This window comes from Pinus tabuliformis, chromosome 6, assembly GCF_031772625.1.
Source record: "Pinus tabuliformis cultivar Carrire ecotype Pingquan chromosome 6, CPIR1, whole genome shotgun sequence".
Taxonomy (NCBI): Eukaryota; Viridiplantae; Streptophyta; class Pinopsida; order Pinales; family Pinaceae; genus Pinus; species Pinus tabuliformis.
In genome coordinates this window covers 830,052,771-830,075,750 of record NC_142292.1, presented here as the reverse complement: position 1 = coordinate 830,075,750, position 22,980 = coordinate 830,052,771, and the positions used below count along the sequence as shown (strand labels likewise).

The 22,980-nt window shown below is 40.7% G+C and overlaps 1 protein-coding gene across 1 annotated transcript in view; it reads left to right on the top strand.

Moving 5' to 3' along the window:
- Positions 1–22,980, top strand: part of LOC149261400 (uncharacterized) — a 57,630-nt gene that overhangs the window by 33,319 nt on the left and 1,331 nt on the right. The window lies entirely within an intron of this gene.

Below are 22,980 nucleotides of genomic sequence, written 5' to 3'. Positions count from 1 at the left end.
AACCCAGACAAGGGAAGTGCTACAAAAATCATTGTTGAAGAAACTCAATCTCCTCAGACATCAGGCACTCTCATTATCCCAAATAGAGGAAGTGTTATTAAAATTGTCCCTGTTAAAGCCATTCCCTCTCAACCTAGGAATACCCTCCTAGATATCCTAGAAGGATACTGGCATATATTCGACCCAATGGCTCAAAACCAACCAAACGCTCAAACTTCTACATTACAATACCCCATGGTGGATTCTGCAACAAATGCACCTATGAAAGCAATCCCTCTTCAACATATCCCTACATTCCACGGTCTTACATCAGAAGATCCGGATGCATTTTTATTTGAATTTGATGTACTGTGCAGGGGATATGATTACACCACCGACCCCCAGAAACTGAAACTATTTCCCTCTACATTAAAAGGGGATGCTTTAAGATGGTTTATGGGATTAGGTGGCGGGGTTATAAATAACTGGGATCAAATGAAAGAATCTTTTCTGAAAAAATATCAGGACTATTGCAGGTCTAGAGAACTGAAGGACGAAATATTCCAGATGACAGCTAGACCAAATGAAACATTAGAGGAGTATGTGGAACACTTTTAGTATAATCTTCAAAGATCTCCCTATGCATCACTACCTTTACCTGATAATGTGTTAAAAACAACATTAATAAGGGGCATGAAGGAACAATGGATTGAAACATTAAACATTATGGGAAAAGGAGATATTTATCAAGAAAATTTTGCTGACATTATTGATTTATGTATCAGGAGCTCAAGAGGCAGCACAAGAGTAAAACCGGCAGAAAATGATCGGTTTGTAAGAGATAATAAAATTCCGACAGAAGGAGTAACGCGTGTAGAAATTAGAAATTTATTAGAAAATTTTAAAACTGATATACTAGGGACACTAACTACACAACTTGATATTATGCACGCCAAACAGAAGCAAATGGAGGCAGAACAGAATTTGGCAATCTCCCGTCCCCGATGCAGGAAAAAGCATAGTCATAAGGAGTGTCCACTGGATGTAGTCCAAACATGCGCCATCTGTACAAAAGATCACCTGACGGAAAGCTGCCCCTCACTCCCTGGATTGAAAGCAGTATATAAGGAAGCAGAAGAAGAGCCAGAATCGGTGTATTTGCTCAACCAATGCCGTCAGTGGCAGCCGAGACAATCTGGTATGTTTCCAGACCCAACTTCTTCTTTTCAGCCTCCGCAGTATAATGCTCAACAATATAATATGTGGCAGAGTCAATCCCAATCCCCGTTTCCAAACTGGTCACCGCAGTCGTTTCCTTCCTCAAACCCGTGGCTGAATCAGGTAAGCCAATCTGGTTGGCCGAATCTTCCTTATACCCCACCATATTGGCAAAGTAACTCATATCCACCACAATGGACTCCCCCTACTTCACAAAGTTCAGCTTGGCAGACAAACTGGCAGAGACCGATGCATCAGCCAGTAGGAACCATTCCGCTCCCTCAACCTACACTGCCAGCCTTACAACAAAATCCCCAGTCTAATCTGAGACCGCAACTCCCAGCCCAACCCAACCCCAATCCAAATAACAGACCGGTCCAATCTGTCCAAATCATAGAAACACCAGAAATAGGAGCTGATCTGAGGGAGTGTAATGATCTTCAGTTAAGATCTGGGTGTATTATTGAAACTGAGGGAGATAAGACAGTTGAGGTTGACAATCAGTTACCTAGAGAACATCTGTCACAACAAGAGGATGTGAATAAACAACAAACTCATAATCAAGCAACCACATCCTCTCCCCCTTTCCCAGGACGATTAGTCATAACTCGACCTATACAATATCCTGATTTTGACATTCTGGGAGAATTACAAAATTTGTACATAAAAATTCCATTCCTCCAAGCCATTCAAGACATCCCGATATACGCAAAAACTATCAAAGAAATGTGCATAAAGAAACCAAGAAGGAATATAACAAATAATCCAAGAGTCCAAGTCGTCGGCACTCTATCTGAATTACTATCAGGAAAAGAAACACCCGTTAAATGTGAAGACCCAGGAAATCCAATTGTAACTGTCCAAATTTATGGTCAGACCCTGTATAATGCCTTAGTTGATCTAGGAGCTGCAATTAATATCTTAACAACCACTACTTGCCAAAAGCTAGGCATTACATCTGTAGAACCCACCTCTACCTTGCTATAATTGGCTGACCGATCTGTGGTTAGTCCAGAGGGTACACTGCATGATGTCATGGTCTCTGTTGATTCCTGGGAATATCCAACCGATTTCCTGATAATAAATCCCAAAACCTGACTTGATGGACATCCATTGATTTTAGGTAGACCTTGGCTTGCCACTGCCGATGCTTATATTGGCTGCCGGCAAGGAAATATGACCATAACCAGAGGACCAAATATCAAGAACTTAATTCTATATCCTCCAGCGTAGCCAAGTGTCACAATAATCAAAACTAATAAGCACCCTGTATCATACCTTACTGATAACATTAGATCTCCATTAACCATACAAGAGGCACTTGATTTCAAAGACCAAACAAAATATGATGCCATTAATAATTTCATTAGTCAAACTGAATCCAAATCCTGCACACAGTGTCATATGATAGAAACAACATTTGATAATGAATTAGAAGAAGATCCTCTGAAAGATACGCATGATCAAACAATACTTGTTACTTCTGTTGCAAATAGTAAAATTGTGGAAATTGAACAGGGTAAAACCTTAAATATTAATGCCAACCTCACACCCGAGCAAGAAATGAAGCTCATCCATTTGTTAAGGAAATATAAAGAAGCATTTGCATGGGACTATCCTGATATGAAAGGAATTGACCCCCAATTATGTACACACCACATTTATATAGAAAAAGATGCAAGACCTGTTCGTCAATCTCAAAGGAGACTAAATCCTCATCTAAAAGATGTGGTAAAAGCTGAAATTCAAAAACTTTTAGATGTCAATTTTATCTACCCTATCTTTGATAGTAAATGGGTCTCTCCGCTTGTGGTGGTACCAAAAAAGAATGGGAAATGGAGACTCTGTGTGGACTACAGAGAGCTAAATAAAGCAACACAAAAAGACCACTTCCCTCTCCCATTCATCGACCAAGTATTAGACACTTTGGCAGGAAAGAAATTCTTTTCTTTCCTGGATGGCTTCAGTGGATACAATCAGATTCAGATTGCCCTTGAAGATCAAGACAAAACTACTTTTACTTGTCCTTGGGGAACATTTGCCTACCGAGTTCTACCTTTTGGCTTATGCAATGCTCTTGCCACATTCTAAAGGGCTATCCTTAGCATTTTTTCAGATTTAATAAATGAAGGACTTTAAGTATACATGGATGAATTTACACCATACAGAGATGATTTCGATCGAGCATTAGATACCCTAGAAAAAGTCCTACAACGCTGCATTAATACTAGGCTTTGTTTAAGCCACGAAAAATGCTATATGATGATGAATGAAGGACTTATCCTAGGACATTATATTTCAGCAGCTGGCATTCAGGTAGACCCAGCCAAAATCCAAATAATTTTGCTTATTCCCACTCCTACCACTCAAACGGAGGTACACAGTTTTCTTGGATTTTCTGGTTATTATAGGAGATTTATAGAACATTATTTGCACATTGCTGCACCTCTGTATGCACTAACTGGTAACGTTGATTTTCTTTGGACAGAAAAATGTGAACATGCTTTCAAGGATCTGAAGAAGCTTGTGTCCACAGCCCCAGTCCTTCGAGGACCAAATTGGGATTTTCCATTTCAGATATCATCTGATGCCTTAGATACAGCCATTGGAGCAGTCCTTGGGCAGGAAGAGAATAAAAAACCATATGCAATTTACTACATCAGCAAAAATTTATCCCCTGCTGAATTAAACTATACTGTTACTGAAAAATAATTTCTAGCTGTAATACATGCTATCAATAAGTTTAGACATTACATTACTGGATATCCTGTTATCTTGTATACAGATCATTTTGCCATAAAATATCTAGCAAATAAGCCTGTCACAAATGGCCGAATAACTAGATGGCTGATTTTATTGCAAGAATGTGACATTACAATCAAGGATCGACCTGGAAAAGAAAATCCTGTAGCCGATTTTCTCTCAAGAATTCCAAAGCCAATCGATGCAGCAGCAGTTGAAGACCAATTTCCGGACGAGCATCTGTTTTCTGTGGCTGTTCAAACACCCTGGTATGTTGATGTTGCCAATTATTTAGCAGTGGGTAAATTACCGAAGCATCTAACCCCTAATGAGCGGAAATAGATTGTTCAGCGGAGTGCTCGATTTTCTTGGATTGGGGGCTATTTGTTCCATACAGGGGCAGACATGCATATCAGGAGATGCATTCGAGAAGATGAAATCTTTGACATTTTAAAAGCCTGCCATGACGGACCATGTGGTGGACATTTTGCCGATCACAGAATTGGACATAAAGTGCGCAGACAGGGTATTATTGGCCCACAATTTTCAAAGATGCAAAGAAATTTGTCTAAACCTGTGACAGTTTCCAGAGAGCAGGACGCCCTGGTCAGTTTGATGAGATGCCTCTGAAACCACAGCTAGTCATCGAACCATTCGAGCGATGGGCTCTTGATTTCGTTGGACCAATTAACCCATCATCAAACCAGAAAACATATATTTTGGTGGCAACAGAATATGTCACCAAGTGGGTTGAAGCAGAGGAATTGCCAAGAGCTACATAGGAATCTGTCATACAGTTCCTGTTCCATCTATTTGTACATTATGGCCTTCCAAGAGAAATAATTACAGACGATGGACCATAGTTTGCTGGGAACAGAATAGCTGCAACACTCAACAACTATCATGTCCAGCATAAAATCACTACTCCATACCACCCACAGGCAAATGGGCAGGTAGAAAGCAACAATAAAATAATAGAAGCAAGCCTAACGAAAACCATTGCGTCACATAGATGTGATTGGGCTGCCAGACTACCTGAAGCACTATGGGCTTACAGAACAACATGGAGAAGCACCACTAGTTACTCACCTTATCAATTAGTGTTTGGAAAACAACCCATTTTACCCATAGAATTCGAAAACCAAACATTACGAACAACACAGGAAGTTGGCTTAGATTTAACCGAGGCACAGATTAATCGATTGTAGTAGATCAATGAGCTGGACGAAATTAGGCTCTCTGCACTTCAAAACATTGCCCCGATCCAACAACATCGAGCTAAATGGCATGATGCTCTCATTAAAAATAAAGTCTTCCACGAAGGAGACTGGGCTCTTTTGTACGACTCCAGGTTTCAGGACTTCCCCAGGAAACTCCAGACTTGTTGGTTGGGACCATACGAAATCCAAAAGGTACATGACAATGGGACCCTTACTCTAATCACTATTGACGGTTCTGGATATGCCTTCAAGGCAAATGGCCACTGAGTTCATCTCTATCGCAAACCACTTACCCAAGAGTCCTTCTGCCAAGAGCTACGCTAAGACTCCGATATGGAGATTTTGGGGGAGGAAGAGAAGTCTTCCTCACCTGTAATTCATTAAGGAATTTATTTCTTTTTACAGTTTGTACATAATTCCTTTTCTTGAATCATTTTTGTACATATTTTTGAATCAACGTTTTGCTGCTATTTTTGCTGTTCCTTTTCTCAAAAGAACAACTTTTTCTTCTGGCTGTTCCTTTTTCAAAAGAGCAACCCCCTTTGGATCAGCCGTCATTTTGTTGTAATTTGGTTTTTTTATCTTTGTGTTTCTGCTGTTCCTTTTCCAAAGGAACAACATTTTCGATTTCTGCTGTTCCTTTTCCAAAGGAACGACATTTTTCCTTGTTTTGCTGTTCCTTTTCTAAAGGAACAACATTTTCGATTTTTGTTGTTCCTTTTCCAAAGGAACGACATTTTTCCTTGTTTTGCTGTTCCTTTTCCAAAGGAACAACATTTTCAATTTCTGCTTTTCCTTTTCCAAAGGAACGACATTTTTCCTTGTTTTGCTGTTCCTTTTCGAAAGGAACAACATTTTCGATTTCTGCTGTTCCTTTTCCAAAGGAATGACATTTTTTCTTGGTTTCCTGTTCCTTTTCCAAAGGAACAGCATTTCTGCTGTTCCTTTTTCAAAGGAGCAGCATTTCTGCTGTTCCTTTTTCAAAGGAACAACATTTCTGTGTGTTTCTGCTGTTCCTTTTCCAAAGGAACATCATTTTTTTCGATTTTTGCTATTACTTTTTCAAAGGAACCGCATTGGTATGTTCTGCTGTTCCTTTTCCAAAGGAACAACGTTTTCGATTTCTGCTGTTTCTTTTCCAAAGAAACGACACCTGTGTGTTCTGCTGTTCCTTTTCCAAAGGAATAATGCTTTCCATTTTTGCTGTTCCTTTTTCAAAGGAACGAAATTTGCATGTTCTGTTGTTCCTTTTCCAAAGGAACAACATTTGTGCTCTTTTGTTGTCCCTTGCATGTTTTTGCTCTCCTTGAGAAACAACTTGTTCCTTTTGCTGTTCTAAATTGAGGATGCTTATTGCTCTTGTTCTTGCAAGTCTTTTAGAATACAGCTATGCACTTATGCGATGGATACAAAATCACAACATACTGGAATCAGTCAATCATAAATCACTATCTTTATAAGAAATTGCTCTGAATTGGTAAGAGGACAGAAGGAAGGACACGCTTATTTATCATCTTTTGCTGCCATTGTTCTACTAATTCTGCTCTGATTGGTTATCTTTATCATGATGATCCCTTTTCATCCTCTTTGATCATTATTTAGGAATAAGAGCAAAGGGTTTGTATCTTCCTATTGAGATGTTAAGACTTCTTCCACCATTCCTACTCTTAAGGAGTATTGAACCACCCTTTGTGTATAAATAAGGGAAAGTAATTTATGAAAAACAAAGAAAAAAAGAGCAAACATGACTTATAAGTTGTCAAATGCAGGATAGGGGGTCTCATCAAGAGCCAACCTACCATGATCATGAGGACGAAAGCGAAGTGGAATTCCCACTATGGCCACCACACCAGGGATATGGTCCAAAAGGTATACCAAATAAACAACCCTTAGAATAGGAGGTCTCATCACGAGCCGCCCTGCCCACTTTTCGCTCCTTCCTCGTGAATGGCATTGTGGTTAACTGGTCACCAAGCCAGCATAATGGCCTACATTTTGACATCACACAACATTTCCTAAGAATATACAAAGGATCATGGTTCCATGGGTGAAATAAACAACTCTGCCAAGGTTATGGACCCCTGTCGGCAGCAGAGCACTGTTAATGGTATTGAAGTCACATTATTTACACCAATAGGTAAGTTACTAGCACCCTTTTGTTTCTTATACCTTAGTAATTAATCATATATTATTTCCCGAATCATATAACGCATGAAAATATATTATCACCAATCATGGCAAAGCAGTTGACAATGACTGCATCAGACTTGGAATGTACGGCAGATGTCCTATCCTCCCAGCCTCGCATCATATCACAACAGCTTCTTACGTATTAAGCGATCCAACTCCATGCCTCGATTTCGGTAATTTGCTGCTTTTGTAAACATGGCATATTGCCATACGCTGTTCCTTTATGACTCTGCTTCAGAGCGGGCGCTGCTCCTTTATTTGACGGCTGGGACAGCCTATCACATTGCGGGGGGGGAGGTTAACCTCATCATTCCCTGGGTTACGTGTCAGCCCACTATTCGGGAAGTTGTGTACTAGGGTATGGCACGGCTCAACGACATACTATTTTTATTTTTTCTGCATGACTTGCTGTTCATAAGCCATTTCTATTGTATACTCTGCAGCATTAGATTTTGAACAAGTCTTGTGTTTGTCAGCCTCTCTGTGTTTCAACAGCACGAACAGCTACCGTTCCATTAAGAGTTTACAACGAAACCATGGGAGGAAGATCGATTCGGAGAGAACCGCAGGTGTTAACAGTGTCTGCTGCTACCCGGGAAATCCTGGCAAGAGCAGGGTGGCTGACTTATCTCAACCGCTTGTAGGATTCTAACGAGATTGTGGCAATTGAATTCTTGCAAAATTTGCAAGAGGATTACTCCACAGTGAGGGGGAGACACATAGCAGTCACTGATGACATAATCGTAGAAGTCTCGGGACTACCAGCCACTGGACCTGTATGGACGTTAAAAAAGGAAAGATTGCAGAAGGTTATAGAAATCTTCCAGGACGAAGGCCAGAGCCTGGCAATTAGAGGAAAGGGAGTTCTGCCAGCAGCACTAGGAGAGCCGTGGGCAGAATTGGCAAAGACCATTCAAAGCTACATCACCTGTAAAGGCAGAAAAGACGTCGTAAGACCACAACATCTTAAACTCTTAGCTGTACTAAAGCAAAAATGCTCTGTAAATTTACCTGCATTTTTGAATTCGTTACTTCATGACGTTGCACGGAGCATAAAAAAGGCACATCATGTAGAGTCAGTTGTTAGTCATCATGGGTTGATTCGGTTAATTGTCAGCCATAGCCTCACCCAGCAGCAGAGCAGCTAGGAAGAGCTAATTGCCATGATAAATGGGGGATTGACCGCACCATCCCCAAAACGTAAACATGCCACCAGTACACCCGAGCATCCAGAAAAATGCAGGGAATTGGCAAAGAGTAAACATGCCACCGGTACACCTGAGCGTCCAGAAAAACGCAGGGAATTGGCAAAGCGTAAACATGCCATCGGTACACCCGAGCGTTTAGAAAAATGCAGGAAATCGGTCCAGCTAGCACGATTACGAGGGAGGCTGGAGAAGCCACAAGAAAACACCAGCCAGCTGGTAGAAATTGAAGATGAGCAACCCTCATGGCCAGAAGGGGAGGCCGAGCAATCACAAGAAGAAGAAGAAAAAGAAGAAGAGGCCTAGCAATCTGAAGAATAAGCCGAACAATCTAAAGAAGAAGGAGAAAAAGAAACTGAAACCGAAGAAGATAAGGAAGAAGAAGCCGAGAAATCCGAGCAGGAGGAGGAAACGGAACAACAGGAAGGTAGCCCATTGCAGGACCCAGTGGGAGAAGACAAATTGGCTGAAGTCTTGGCCAATATGGGTGAATATGGCCAACCTTCCAGTCCATCAGACCTCCATGCCAGAAAGAAACCCCAGGAGGAAAATGCACCTGAAGAACCACATGCAAAGGAGGCAGAAGAAGAGAATCTGCCTGTTCATGATGAAAAGATGATAGGGGATACTGAACAGGAACAATCCGTTCCTAACCAGAAGACACCAGAAGAAATTCCGAAGGAAATAGGGGCAGAAAGAGAGGTCGCCCAAGAAATAACAGAACTAGTTAGGGTTCTTGCCCCGGAATAGCCAGAGCAGAACAGTGAAGAAACACCCCAGAAGGAAAATCCAGGAATTAGTCACAGTCCAGGTTGCAGTGAACAGCCTGCTGTTCCTTCTAAGGAAATTTTGGAAATTAAAGAACTGCGAAAGGAACAACAAAGATTATTGAATATAATAGTCCAGCTCCACCAGCAGATTAGGATTCTAAAAGCAAGGCAAAGGGTAAAAAGGACTTCAAGAAGGAAAAATGTGACCACTCCAACAAAACCCCTCAAGGCAAAGGGGCGGAGGACCAGAATCCATCCTGCTGTTCAAAACCCTGTCGAAAACCAGGCTGCTGTTCTAATTGATGCTGTGAAACAGATTGCTGTTCTAATAGAAAAGGAACAACAATGGACTGATATCCACGTTAAGATAGAAATGGATGAGATGATGACCCGTGATAAGGAAATTCAGACGGAGGCACCACTTTCGGGAGTGATAAGGGTTATGAACTCAAAGCAACGCAATAGGAAGGTTCAGGTAAAACTCTCGGCCTCCACTGCCGCATGGAGGAGAGATCCAAAAACAGTAACCCTACAAAAGGGTTTCAAGCAAGCTCAGCAAGAAGCAGAAAAGATTAGGGAGCAAACGGTCCCTTGCGAAAAGTATGAAGAGCTACAGTAGCAGCTTAGGAACGTCAATCTATCCGAAAGCCAGGCCTTTGAAGGGTGGCGAAGGGAACAAGAGAAAGTCGCAAAGATAACTCGTAGGTTAGATATAGTTATCAAGCAGATGGATACCTTGTGTTCTTTATACAATGACGTCTTAGCATGTAGAGCCCCTGCCAAGAATTATGCCTTGTTTCTACTGGAACGGTATTTGCAACTAAAAATAAAGGCTGTTAAAGTAGGTGCTCCCATACAAATTAACACTGTCAATGATTTTATAGACTGCTGTAAGCACTACGGGGTAAAAGTCCAGAGACTACTGTGTGAGTTCTATTTACATAACCTTGTATTAGACCAGGAGACTGAGCTGAACCCTGGCCCTTTTGTTGGGGATATCCAATTGCAGGTGTTCATCTCATTTGGGGTTAATCAAATTAAATGGCTTAAAGCCTATAATACTTTCCAAAGGCAAGAAAATAGACTAGATTTGTGGGTAAGGGTTGAGCCTAGGGACCTAGTACAGTTGTGGGGAGCACATAGAAACCTCATGAAGACTCCGGGTGTAATTGAAGCATTAGGACCCATGCATGAGGCACTCATTCAACAAGGATTAGAATACTTTTTCTCTATCAAAGACCTTGCCATTGATGCAGCTAAATTTCGGTATCAAATCTCTAATCCGAATATCCAGCTCAGGGAACCGTTTAAGTATGAGAATTTTAAATTAGCTGCCAACCGCTTGCACCTCTATGGCGAAATCGTTTTGAGGGCAGGGCCATCCTGGTTAGGATATAGGTTTCGGAGTCCAATTATTTGGCACCCTGCACCCGGATACCAAGACCTGTATGAGATGCCTGAGGGTCAGACAGGCCATTTCTTTGACCACCTAGTTACTCATCATGGCTGTAGGCCTCCACATGAGATTCCATCTCCAGCCTATTCTCTCACTGCCTTACATGTCAACTACAATGTTTTCATGAGGGCATGAAACAGGGTAAGCAGGGGGGTGTGTGGAGTACTAAAGAAGGTATGTTTTTGATGATTATTTCAGTATTTTTTCATTGAAATTTACAAACCTTTTGCATCATGAACTAGGAAAATGATAAAGAATTATATAGACCATGTGAGATTAATATGAAAGACGAAAACGTTGACAATTATCATTTCCTTATGCAGAAAGGAGGAAAAACGAGAAGTTTCCGTTCCAAAGGAAAGGACAAGGACGGGTTAACCGCTGTCCCTTTGACGGGAGACCGAATGTAAACAAGGCAAAGCAAATCAAAGCGAATCAGCCCGGGAAAGGAGGTGGAGATATCAGCTCGGCACAGGAGAGAAAAGAAATGACTGAGGACTAACGGTTTGATGAATCCCTTAGGATCCTTGATCCTGAGGGATCGTTGTTTTATCTATTTCTGCACTTAGATATCTCCACCGTCACCCTTATAAAAGGGGCAGCACTGTTAGCTCAGGGGAAAGTTAGAAACGGTTATGCTTTTATGTAATTTCCTTTAAGATCAAAACTTTGATCATGGAGTCTCGTTAAGAACTGGTTTATTGTAATTCTGCTCTATGCATTAATACAAACCTGGTTATTATTTCATCTCTGAGTCTGGAATAACTTTAAGCGGTGTATCCCTGGAGGCTAAGGGCCCGGCCCTGGAGGACACTTGCTCCTGTATTATTACGTTTGGTTTATGTGTGGTTTGCCTATCGACGTCATTTGGTAATCTGGTGTGTTTTATAAGTTTACATCACATGCTCTGTTATGTTTAATTCATTAAGGCTTCTACAGACAGAACAATTGTATTGACTCTACATCATATTACTGTTCTTTTAAGAGTTGATCTAATACTGCTAGTCTTTACAGAATACTGTTATTGTTCCATTACAGAGCTTTTGTGCTATGCACTTGTTAATTAACGTTACAGAATTCATCTTGGAAGTTATGTTCTTTGTGATTGTTGGATTTATGAACAATGCTGTTCTATTTTGAAATGTAGTCGTATTCTTTCTAACTGAGATTGATACTTGGATCAGATTACTATTTAAGTGTGCTGTGTGCGTATATGGTTTTCAAGCGCTGTTCCATAATTTATCAGTAATCAATGCTATTCTGTTGGTGTGTGTTATTCAATCCACCCTTAAGAGTGAAAGATTGCCGTTTGATTCCTGTAGATTACGATTAATGCATTTGATTTGATAGACTAAGAAGTTACTGCTTGTGAGACTTAGTTGCTATTCTATTTCTTAGCTGCTGTTCCATTTCAAATTTGCTGTTCCATTTCGGATTTGCTGTTCCATTTTAGACTTGCTGTTCGATTTCTTATTTGCTGTTCCAATTCCTGGTATTGGCGTGAAGAATGATTTCAGACTGTAGTGAGCATTGACATCTACTGTCTGGCTCCCAGATCCATGATCTGTTCTCTGATTTCCTTTTCCATCAGTTTCCAAAGGGATGGGTTATTGCTACCGAACCCTTGATTGATAAGTTGCTTAGTCTTTTGAAGGTGTGATTTAATCTTTTGAAGTGGTTAAGCTGTAGACAATCATCCATTTACTCTTGTATTTCTGAACACTGTACTACTAGCATTACTCTGGCAAATGATAGCCTCAGACTAAGACACTCTTTGAAATAACGAAATGTTCCCGGATTGACATATTAATGTGAGGTAATTAGAGGTGAAAGAGACCCTTTTTATAGCTCTACACCAGGCATCTCCGAGCTGCAACTTAAGAGAGTTTCTTGGAGTGCTAACATAATTGGCATCGCTACCGAGGAGAGGAAACTAAAGCTCAGATTCCCTGGGAAACGACATAGATCTAGCTTTGATGATAGACAAAGTCTAGGCACTTTTTTGGTTGTAATCATCTATTTGGCGACTCTACTAGAGGCCGAACCTCTTGGCGACTCCACTTCATAGTTCTGGCTCAGTTTGTGAGGCATACTCGAAGAAATCCTCAGAAGCCACAAGTTGACCCTGTACCTGACCCTGGAAAGATCATCAAAGAAAGAGAGGCTCTGTAGAAAGGAGCATCAGGTTCAGGTAAACCTAAACAATATTCTATATCTCTTCAGGAAAATCCTGCAATAGAACAAATACATGTTGAGAGTATAACATCTAATACTAGCAGTGAAGAAAAACTCTCAGAGATTCATAAAGCTCCTTAATCTTTAGGTTCTCCTTTTGCTTTAAGCCCAAAGGAAACCTCACCTCCTATCCATCAGACTCCTTTAGTCCTGTCAGTCAATCCTCAGCCCTCTATCATTCAGACTGCCAGTACTCTTTTAGCCACCACAGCTATGGCAGGCCCACAAGCACCTACCAAAATGGAAAGAATCATAGCTGCTAGGTATGGACCTCTAATATTGCCCACTCCTTTGAATGCAATGCCTACTGGAGAATATCAGAGTTATAGGCCTAAGTTCACTGGGACTGAAGGTCTTACTGCTGAAGAACATCTTGAGTCATTCTATAGCTATGCTGATAATCTGGACATTAGTGAGGATGATGTGTGGATGAGAGTCTTTGTCCAAAGCCTAGATGGAGAGACTAGAAAGTGGTTCAGAGAACTAACCCCAAGATCTATAGCAGATATTGAAGCTTTAGATGATGCATTCCTAAAGCATTGCGGGGATAAGAAGGATCTCCTCTACTACCACACTGAGTTTTGGAACTTAAAGAGGGAAAATGGTGAGTTGCTATTTGATTTTAATAAGAGGTTTAACTGTATGTACAACAAGATACCAGCTGAAGTAAAACCTACTACTACCTCTGCTAAACTCACCTATGCCAGTGCTTTTGATTCTGACTTCTGCCTACTGTTGAGGGAGAGGAGATGTGCTACTTTGGCTGACATGCAGGATGCAGCCTTGGAAGTGAAATAAAACATCATGGCTACAGAGAAGCTCAAGGGAAATGTTGATAGAAGAAGACAAAGGGGCGAGTCTTCATCATCCTCTGATCCTAAGGTAGATAAAATGACCAAAATGATAGAGTCATTAGCCTCTGAAATCTCCAAACTAAAGGTTGAGCAGCACGCAGGGAAGGGAGAGCTCCTAATACCTTTGCTCTTAGAAATCCAAATCCAAATCCATATAGAAGAACTAATGAGCAGTTGCAGATTTTGCAAAGAAACAAAGATGCTAATGAAGACCAAAGGGTGAGGGCTCCTTTTCAAAATCAGTCATGGAAGTAGAGTAGTTTGAAGAAGAGGATGAGATCCATTGTTTGGAAGACAAAGGAAATGCCTCCTTTTTGACCTCAGCAGCCTATGAAAGGTCATTATTCAATGACTAGATTAACCAAGAATGGGATGTTGAAGTTGCTCTACAAACTGTAGATCAACAAAGATATAATCTGAGGTCAAAGGTAAATAATGCCAAGGAAACTCCTATTCAAAGAGCTACTGTCCCTACAGTACAACAAGCTAATAAGCAGAAGCAACCAACAGTTAATCCCATCATCCTCAATGCTCCAGCTCATGAGGTAAGAGGTCTTGAAAAGTCCTTTTCTCCTTTCAATTTTCACTCAGAAATTCAGAAGTTAAGAATACCTATGCCTCTGATTGAACTACTGAAGAATGAGTGCTTCAAAAGATCCATTGTTGAGGCCCTTGAGCCTAAAGCCATCCAAGCCTCCACTGACTGTGTAAATCTGCAAGATGACAAGCCAGCTGTTATTCTCAGCCCAATGATTGAAAATTGTGAAGACAACTTACCATCATTCTATGTCTCTCTGACTATTCATGATAAAATCCTTCACAACTGCCTTTTGGACAATGGAGCCAGTCATAATCTAATGCCTAAGGCTGTCATGGATGAGTTGGGTCTTGACATCACAAAGCCTTATCATGACCTGTTCTCTTTTGACTCTAGAAAACTACAATGTCTGGGATTAATCAAGGACCTACCCATCACTTTGTCTCAGTTGCCTATGAAAAGCATGAGGATGGATATTGTGGTGGCAGATGTACCCCCCAAATTTGGTATGTTACTTTCCAGAGGTTGGATCAAGAGACTAGGTGGATCATTACAAAATGATTTGTCTTATGCTATTGTCCCAGTTTTCGGAGGTGAGAGCAAGAGATTATACAAAGAGGCACAGTTGGCTTATATAATCAGCGATGAAAGGAATCCCACCAATCATCCCATATATGATATCGACACCGATTTTGGAGCTTGAATTCTTCATATTGAAGAATCTCAGTTGGCCTCCACGCAGCTCAAGAAACCAGTTTGCCAGATCGCAAAGGAAGAAAACCCACAGGTTTGGGATATGTTTTTTCATGGGGCTTGCTCTAAAGATGCTGCAGGGGCGGGTGTAGTCTTTGTGTACCCAACATAGGAATACATCCATTTATCTTTCAAATTAACCTTTCAGGTCACGAACAACATCGCAGAGTATGAAGCTTTGATTCTAGGCTTGAGCGCTGCTAAAGAAATGGGTATCAAAGGCCTGAAAGTGTTTGGGGACGCAAACCTCATTATTCAGTAGGTAAATAAAACTTTCCAAGCTAAGCATCCAAGGCTGAAGGCATACAGAGATGAGGTATGGAGAATCAAGGACTCTTTCAATAATTTCAGTATTTCTTATATTCCAAGAATGAAGAACTAGCTTTTCGACTCCCTTGCTGTCTCTGCTAGCATGTTTATTCCTCCTTTGCCTCCTAAATTGACATATGAAGTTCAGGTAAAATATAGATCGTCTCTGCTTGAAAATGTCAAATATTGGAGGGTTTTTGAAGATGATGAGGAAATTAACAGGTTTTTGCAAGTCGTTGGGGAATTTTTTGAAACGCGCATCGATCAGGAAAACGAAACCATGGAAGAATGCAGCCAGTCCAAGTTGAAAAGTGAAATTGGCCAAAGAAGCATCGTCCAGCTGCCCAGTAATCACATACCAAAAGGATTGGTGCCTCTAGAGAGGCTTTTCAATCATAATGACGTGCCCTATAATGTGGCCAAAACAGAGAATGAGTCTGCTTTTTGTAAACACAATATAGGAAGCCCAGCTTGTCCAAAAAACATAAATATGTCCACGCATTTATCCTCTGCCCAGAATTTCAACTATTGCACCCTCATGAAGTAGTTCGCTGACATTTTTTCCTGGGAATACAATGAGCTTAAAACCTATGATGCAGACATCATTCAGCATAAGATCCCGCTAGAAAAGAACACCATCCCTTTTAAGCAAAAATTAAGACCTATCAGCCCTCTCTTATTGCCTTTGATTGAGAAAGAAATCAAGAAGCTGTTCGCTACCAAAATCATAGTCCCCCTAAGGTATTCAAAGTGGATAGCCAACCTTGTGGTGGTAAGAAAGAAAAATGGAGAAATTAGGCTTTGTGTTGACTTCAAAAATCTAAACAAGTGCTCTAAAAAAGATAACTATCCCCTGCCCAAGATGGAACACTTGCTGCAAAGAGTTTCAGGGGCCAGAGTTATGTCTTTCTTAGATGGATTTTCAGGTTACAATCAGATAGCTGTACATCCTAAAGATTAGGAAAAGACTGCCTTCACTACTCCTTGGGGCACTTTCATGTACTCCAAGATGCCTTTCAGACTGATGAATGCTGGGGCTACTTTTGAGAGGGCCATGGACATAGTCTTTGTAGGAGATAAGGACAAGTTTGTCCTTGTTTATCTCGATGACATAATAGTCTTCTCCAGCAGCCACAAAGACCATTTACAACACTTGAGGAAGGTCTTCCTAAAGTGCAAATAGTTTGGAATTTCAGTGAACCCAAAGAAGTCACAGTTTGCTCTAGAAGAAGGCAAACTTTTGGGACATATTGTTTTTGTTGAAGGTGTGAATATTGATGCAGCAAGGGTTCAAGACATTCAGACATTGTCCATCCCAAGTGTTAGAGTCAGTCTAGTAGCCCTTCATCAGCGATCAAAGCTCTTTGCATTTTCATAAGTAGGTGTCTCATCAGTGTCATCTTATTGCATTCCATTAGGCATGCCATAACCCTGATGGAGGAGTTGGTGTCTTTATTCCCCTCTTGGCACTGCTGGATCAAGTTGTTTCAGTCATTAAACTTTTTCAAGGTTACTTGTCTTGTCTTGAGGTCAAAATTCTAGGTCTAGGGTTTAGGTCCAATTTGTCTTCGAGGTCATGTCTTCAAAAGTCAATAAATGCCCAGCAGGCTAGAGGGATGATTGCCAAAGTGCTTCTTTTAAAGATTTCATCTTGTACAACTAATTTTTACCTTGGATTTAAAAACCCTGTTTTTAAAGCCAAGGTCATTTCTCAAAATTTTGTAAAAATTGTAAAAATTCAAAATGATTCAAAGGACAGCATGTAACCTTGGCTCCCTTGCCAATACCCCTCAGAAGCTATCCCTGCAAAAATTATCAAGGAAAAACATCAAACCAATCAATTTCAGGACAAAAGGAAACCAAAAAGTCAAGTTTATAAAGTGTCAAAGAAAAACATTATAAAGTGGGTTATGATATGAAATTAATTCAAATAAAGTTATAAAAACCCCAATTTCCCTCCATCGAGCCTCATTGTGCATCCAAGTCATTGAGCAAGTGATTGCAAGTGAGTTCGAGCCGAAGTTGTGAGTTGCAGAGGCGCGCGACCCGTTGAGCGCCCTCCGACAGTGCAAAATTGTAATGGGTGCGACCCGTAAGAGGCGCGCGACCCGTTGGGTGAGGCGCGCGACCCGTCAGCACCTTCATTGTAAAACTGCCTGTAAATTCACCAAGTAGCCACAAAATCGCCGAATTGTGTGAGGTAGGCCCTCCAACTCAAAAATTTGTTGCTTGTTATGGTTAAAGGAAATCATGAGTGCATTTTCAAAGGTCTCCATTTGCAAATGAAAAGCTCCACTTTGCTTTGGTTTAAAATTGTAAAAATGGCTAGGGTTTATATGCTGTTTTAAGGTATCCCCTTGTTATCATTTTTGTATCCCCTTGTTATCATTTTTTTCCCCATTTCCCATTTCTTTTTCCTTGTCTTTCTATGTAAATTTCCCTTGCAAAATTGGTGAAAAGCCCTAAACCCTACCCCTCTTCCCTAAGAAATAAAAATCAAACCCTAAACCCTACCTCTCATAACATCCTTGCAAATGAAATTGTATGATGATGTATATGTCATAATTCTTCCCCTAAACTCCCTGTTTCATATATTTTTCCTAATTTCCCTTCCAAGTCTCCCTTCCCTAACATTTCCCTTGTGCTACTTGTCCCCTTGAAACAACATTTCAAAATAGTTAAAACAACAGATTTCAAAGCAGAAGCAGCAGTACATTTCAGCCACTTTGCCCCTGAAACCATGTCAGAAACCGAAACCGACTATGAGCAAAGTGATGATCGTGAGTCAACACCAGAAGTTGAGCCTGCTCCGGAACATGAAAAACCACTATTGGGCCCAAATGCACGTATGCAAGGCAAAAATGAAGGTGCTCCAAAGGCGGTTGGCCAAAGCACAAAAACGAAGAAAAAGGTCCGACCCCCTCCACATCTTGGCCGAGGCTTCCTTGAAGGAGCATGCCACTAAATAGCTCAGCCCCAACACAAATTCCAAGAAATTTTGAGCATTTTGGGTCATTTTTGGTTTTTTCAGGCAAAAAACAGGTTTTGTCCCCTCAACGGGTCTCACCCCCCGCGCGACCCTTTCGCTTGGCAACTCTATTTTCAAAAAACTCAGCATTTCTGGATTTTGCATGAAAAATTACACATGCTCACCCATTTCCAAGAGATTTTATGAAGTTTTGGGCCTCCTGAAAGTCAAAAAACAAGCAAAAAATGACTTTCTGCCACATTTTTGACACACAGAAAGCAGTCTTGGGAGATTGCAATTTTGGAGGGGCAAATGACAACCAAATTCAGAAATTCTAGTTGGGTTGGAAAGTAGACTCACAAACCTTTCCAACAAGCCTACTCTTGCCTAATTTGGACACCTGAAAGTGCCCCAAAAGTGCTCTCAAAGACGCACGACCCGTCAGGATTTGGCGCGCGACTCGTCAGGCAAATTGCTCAGGATTTCAGCCTACAGCTCAGCAAAACGCAGTTTTGACTATGTTTGACTTTTGGAGTTGATTTTTATCCTCCTTGTTGTAAATGATGTAATTTTATGACACTTTTACACTTATGTATCTCTTCTAGAAGATTCATTCATGAAATAACAAACATTTAATGAATGAATTGGTTTCCTAGCTTATAGAGGCAAGTTGTTTTGACTGCCTAGATTTTAGTGCTCAGTTTAGAATTGGTTGAAACAGCTCCTAGGATGATGAGCTCGACCCCTAGAGGCAAGGAAAGGTGTTAGCTTGCCTATATTATGTATTTTCTTAGTCATTTTCAGGGGTTGGAAGGTTGGACTCTTGAGGGAGAAGCTCTTATTGTATTACTCACTGTATCTCTGCAATTTTTGGCAAAGGAAGACCAGGGTTTTGCAGTCCTTTTTGGGATTCTTGTGGTCACATGTATTGATGGTGTGTTTCTCTTTGTACTTGTAAGTGTGTTATGTGAATCATTTCCTTACTTTTCCTTCTGCACATTAGGGAAATGAAGTGTTAAAGTAGAACTCATGACTGTCATGCTCTGCTTTTAAGTTTGCTTAATATCAATGTTTTCGACTGTTTAAAGGGAACTCAAGGTTATTGCTTGCTCTCTTTAACTCCTCACTGGTCATTCTCATCCATCCATCTCTATTAAAAGCATCAATACTGTTTACTACCTCGCCCCAAAGAACCCCATGCAAAAACTGTGTCCAATCCCCGCACCTGAAATTGTCATTCCCCAATTTTCCACCAAAAACCCCAAAAATCCCAAATCAACCCTTTTGATCAGTTTACTAGCCTAAAATCAGTGTTACCCTATTGGTTATCTCGCCCATTGAAGATCTTTATCGAGATAGACCGGAGAGAGCCCTCTCCTGCCCCGTAGGGCTAGCTACGAGGCTAAGTGGTTTGATGTTGCCTTGAGGTTTACCTTTCTCAGCCTGAGGTGAAATTTCAAGCGCTAACATACTGGCGACCATACTGGGAAAGAACAAACTAATCGTTTGCTCATTGATGTGTTTGCTTCATAAGTCTTAGATGGAGCCTGAAGTTACACAGGTAGCCTTCGAAACGCTTTTGCTTTGCATAAGCGGAAGTAGATAAACGCTGCTTCAGTCAATCTCCGCGAGCTTGTGAAAACAACACTTCGATTGAATTTTACCCCAGTACATGTATCAAGTTCAGATCTGATTTTTGATGGTGGACAACGATCAGACACTTGAAAGGCTGAAATAATTCACTTGGCGACTCTAAATCATTTTCAAGATCAGATCCAAAGACTCCACTGGAGGATGATCCCGACCAGCAAAAACATGAAAGGACAACATGGACAGATCAAGTATTCAAGTTGGAATTTCATCCAAGTTGTTTTTTTCTTTGTCATAAATTATTTCTTCTCTTTTCCCTTTCCCAAGAATGTCAAGAAGGCTTTGCAAAGTACACTATGCTTGAGAAAAGATCCTCGGCCTGCAGTTGATTCTTTCCCTTTGAAGATTGTGAAAACCAAAGATTTGCATGCCTTTCAGCTTGATCAAGACCTTTCTTCTAAATTTTGTGGTGACCATCTTCGAATTGATGAACCTCAAAAGACCAAGACAGATTCTATACCTGCTGTACATACCCCTACACCTTGTAAAATTCCAGATCGGTATAAACCTCTTGTTTTACATCCTGTTCTTCATGCTTTCCCCAAAAACTATGATCTATACTTGCCGAGGTTTGATGGTGAATGTAAGAATGTCAACGCTGAGCAACATGTGCAGAGTTTTGAGAATTTTCTAGATCTTTTTGAAGTTGATGATGAAGATGCTAGTATTAGGCTTTTTGCTCTTTCTTTGCAAGCCAAAGTGAAGAGTTGGTTCAAAACCCTGCCTGATGCAAGCATTTCAGATTTCCAGCAGTTTGTCAAAGTTTTTCTCGACAGGTGGATGATCAGACAAAACCTTTTCTTGATTATAGAAGAGTATAACCAGCCGAAAAGACTACCAGGGGAGACAGTACAACAATTTTCAGCCAGATTTAACCAAGTTTATTATTCGATGCCAGTTGATATTAGACCTTCTCCTAGATCTGCTCTCTTGCACTATCCGGGTGCCTTTGATCCGGAGATGGAGTTTCAGCTGAGAGAAAGGGATATTGCAACACTTCACGAGATGCAAAATCGTGCAGTAAATGTAGAGGCGCATCTGCTGATCCGAAGGGCAAGGTTGAAGGAAGAAGAGATGAAAAACATAGATCCGGCCGAATCGACATCTCTAGAGGTGAAGCTTGACATTTTGGTAAGTGCACTGGAAAAGATGATGGACAAGATCAACACAAGGAATGATTATGATGTTCAAGTTCAAGGCTCGCTGATTGAAAAGGAAAAAGTTGCTGATCCAAAACATTTTCTTTCTTATCCTAGTTGTCATAGATTTGATAATGATTGTTTTGTAGATCACCTTGGAGAAGAAAGAACTGTTGATATGACCTGCATGCTTGATGATGTCTTTTATACTGATGATTTGCCTCAGTTTGATCAGTATGATGATGATTATGTTCTCCAAAGAGAAGCTAATCTTGCCGACAAATCAGCAGCTAGTTTGTGGGAGGAGGAAAAAGTTCATTTTCAGCAGCTTGAATACAATGTTCAGCCATCACATATCAGCTATGACATTGCCGAGGAAAGTGCATCAAAGTTTGAAGTAAGTGAAGGATATTTGCCTTTTTGTTTTGATTCGTTTCAGTTCATCAGAGATAACTACCATGCAATCAGAAATCAAATGTCAACAAGTCTTGATTTGAATCATCTTGAGAGCAATGGAAATTTTGTTCAAGACTTCTCATATTCAGATTTGCAACCCCCGAAAGCCATTGATTGTCAAGTTGCGGCTGAAGACTTGGAAGTGCACACACATGATTTAATGATTCAAGGTGACTCCGTACCATTCTGTTTTGAATCATTTCAGTTTTTGAAGGGTAGATTGCATAGTAAATCTTCAAATGAACAACCTATAACAAATCAGCAATCTCTCAGTGTTAATGTTGAGGATGAGACAGATAACAAAATTCTTGAGCAGCCTGTAGCATCAGATTTACAGCCACCAAATGAAATTGAAGGACAGATTACAGATGAAGTTGTGGAAGACGAAATACACGATTTGATGATGCAGGAAGATTCTATACCCTTTTGTTTCGAAGAATTTCAGTTTATAAGGCAGAATCTTCGTAAAATCTCTCAAGAAAAAGATGAACAGCTAGAAGGATGTCATGCATTTTCAATGGATACATTACAACAGTCTTTTCAAGTTTTTCATGATCCAATAGCTGATGTTTTGGATGAGGTTTGCAGTCAAAGTCTTTCTCCATTGACTACATGTGAGCTTGAAACATGTGCTGATATGAATTTGATCCGGCAGCCGGTTTCTTTGTCATTTTCAGCAGAGGTCTCGTCACAAGGCTCAGATCAAAGTTTGCATTCATGGTATGAGGAGAAGAGAAGTAATCCATTGGATGAGCTAAGTTCCAGTGTGCTTGAACTTCAAGATCCTTATGCAGTGTTTTTGGAGGCGGATAGAGAATTCATATCATTCAATGGATCTGTTTCTAAGTTGTCATGGGAGTTGCCTTTCAGTAGTTCTCTCTTGTTTTTCATAAGCGAGCACTTGCGGAGAATTCGAACAGCAGATGGGATACTTACTTGGTTGCACTGGTTGTTTCATTTCACTTGATCAGGTGATGAATGAAACTGTTAGAGTAGGTTTTGATGAATAAGCTCCACTTTGAGAATCATTTTCAGTTTGTCGGTTTTGTTTAAGTATTGAGTCAGTTTTTAGTTGAGTGAGAGTCAATTTGTGTTGTCAAATCATCAGTTTTCAGTCATGCATTTCAGCTTGAGTTTTTGACTCCATTGCCCAATGAATGAAGGCACTGGTCCCCTCTCCCAGAGGTCTGAGGTTCTTGGCACCTCCAAGGAGCTACCATCCCCATTGGAGCCAATGTTAGAGTCGGTCTTGTAGCCCTCCATCAGCGATCAAAGCTCTTTGCATTTGCATAAGTAGG